We start from the raw sequence: 2,129 nt of genomic DNA, 5'->3' as shown, positions 1-2,129 counted from the left end.
CCTTTTTTAAATCCAGTTTGAACATCTGGGAGTTTATGGTTCATGTACTGTTGAAACCTGGCTTGGAGAATTTTGAGCATTACTTTACTAGCGTGTGAGATGAGTGCAACTGTGCAGTAGTTTGAGCATTCTTTGGCATTGCCTTTCTTTGGGACTGAAATGAAAACTGACTTTTCCAGTCTTGTGGCCACTGTGGGCAGACCTGGCCCTAAATGTCAGTGGATCCCAGCCCCCAGGTGGAGCCGCCCAGGGCTGGCAGTCTTCTCCAGTGGGTCACCCTCCAGGCCTCCCTGTCAGAGACACACCTTTTAATAGTTGAATTTTCTAACTTTATTGTAATTATTTATTTTCGCCTGCATTGAGTCCCAGTTATGGCACACAGGATCTTTCGCTGCTGCGAGGCCTTTAGCTGCTCTGTCGCTTACTATCCTGACCAGGGACTGAACCCACATCCCCTGCATTGGAAGGTCGATTCCTAACCACTAGACCACCAGGAAGTCCACTGAAATTTTATTGTATAAAGAAGCTAACAATGTGCTGCATGGCTCAGGAAACTCAAACGGGACTCTGTATCAACCTAAAGGGGTGAGCTGGGGGAAGGAGATCGGAGGGAGTTTCAAAAGGGAGGGGACATACATGTAACTAAGGCTGATTCATATTGAGGTTTGACAGACAACAGCAAAATTCTGTAAAGCAATTATCCTTCAATAAAAAAGAAGTTAATTTAAAAAAACACTATAGCAAGTCAAAATCTAGGCCATAGACATTCTAAGAGGACTCAGTAATTACAGCCCTTTCCATGTTGATGGAAAGCATAGTCTCCAGCAAGGAGGGGGCTCTTTCCTGCAGCTGACCCCCGCCCCAAAACACAACACTTATTGCTGGAGTTGGCAATCAGGGCCGGGGGGCCAGGGCTGCGCCCTCTGAGCCCTGTAGGCGAGTCCTCCGGCCTCTGCGGCCTCTGGTGGTCCTGGGCTGGCAGAAGCCTCACCACAACCCTGTCTTCACCGGACATCACCTTGTCAGGACAGTCATGTCTGCTTAGCCTCTTCCCATGCAGGAGGGCCTCAGGGCAGCTGGACACCTGTGCTGCCCACCAGCCCTGACTGAGGTCCTCAGCAGAGGAAGAAACCCAGCCCTGCTGCCAGGGTCTGCCTCCGTGTCCTCATTAGGGGAGTGCAGATTGCCTGAGGCAGGTGCAAGGGACAGCACCGCAGGCAGTGTGGCGAGCACGTGGGGTGAGGACCCTTCTCCCGGTGTTTTGGAAGCCTGCTGAATAAACCTGAGCCAGAAATTTCCCGAACTGAAAGATGTGCTTCCACTGAACAGCAGTGTTTCTACAAACAATGCCAAGACTCCATGTGTCTGTGAAGTCAACTCCCACCGTGAGCCCAGGCTGCCCAGCGTTGAACCCACTTCCTCCAACAGGCACATGGGGCCTGAGCAAGGGGCAGATGCTGGCCTTCAGCACAGGTGCCGCGGGCCTTGCACTGAGTGACCTGGAGATGCCCCTTCCCTGGGCGTCAGTGTGGACACCACACCCGCCCACCAGGAGCGGCCCTCCGCCGCGGCCCCCACTACACCACCCAGCACATCCTGGCCCTCAGAATGTGGTGGTGTCCAGCATTCAGCTCAGGACCCACCATGGTGCAGGCGTGTGGTGGGCACCACAGGGCCGGTCACTTGGGTCAGCTGCCACAATCTGCAGTCACCGTGGGTATTTACTCAAGAAGTAACTCAGAGTGAAAATTCTCTCATTAGGTGGAAAAACAAATGTATTTTCATTATCATGAAGAGCAACAACTAATGACTGCTAACACTCAGCTTTACTAACTCAGAAACCATGCACGACTGAATCCTAGACTCTCAGTCTGGTCAAGCAGGAGCTGGACTGGACTGCCGTGTTAGCGGAGAGCAGCTCGCAGGAAGCCTGGGAGGCGGCCATGCCTCTCCTGTGCCAGGGTCAGCTGTGAGAAACGCCTCTCACGTCTCCATCTAGGCTGTGAATCCTCCAAAGAGAGTCCTCCCACCACGATCAGCAGTGAGAACTGCCTCTCACATCTCCATCTAGGCTGTGAATCCTCCAAAGAGTCCTCCCACCAGGATCGGCTGTGAGAACCATCTCTCAC

Source organism: Oryx dammah, unplaced genomic scaffold (genome assembly GCF_014754425.2).
Source record: "Oryx dammah isolate SB20612 unplaced genomic scaffold, SCBI_Odam_1.1 HiC_scaffold_20, whole genome shotgun sequence".
In the NCBI taxonomy this organism is placed as follows: domain Eukaryota; kingdom Metazoa; phylum Chordata; class Mammalia; order Artiodactyla; family Bovidae; genus Oryx; species Oryx dammah.
This window is presented reverse-complemented; position numbering follows the sequence as displayed.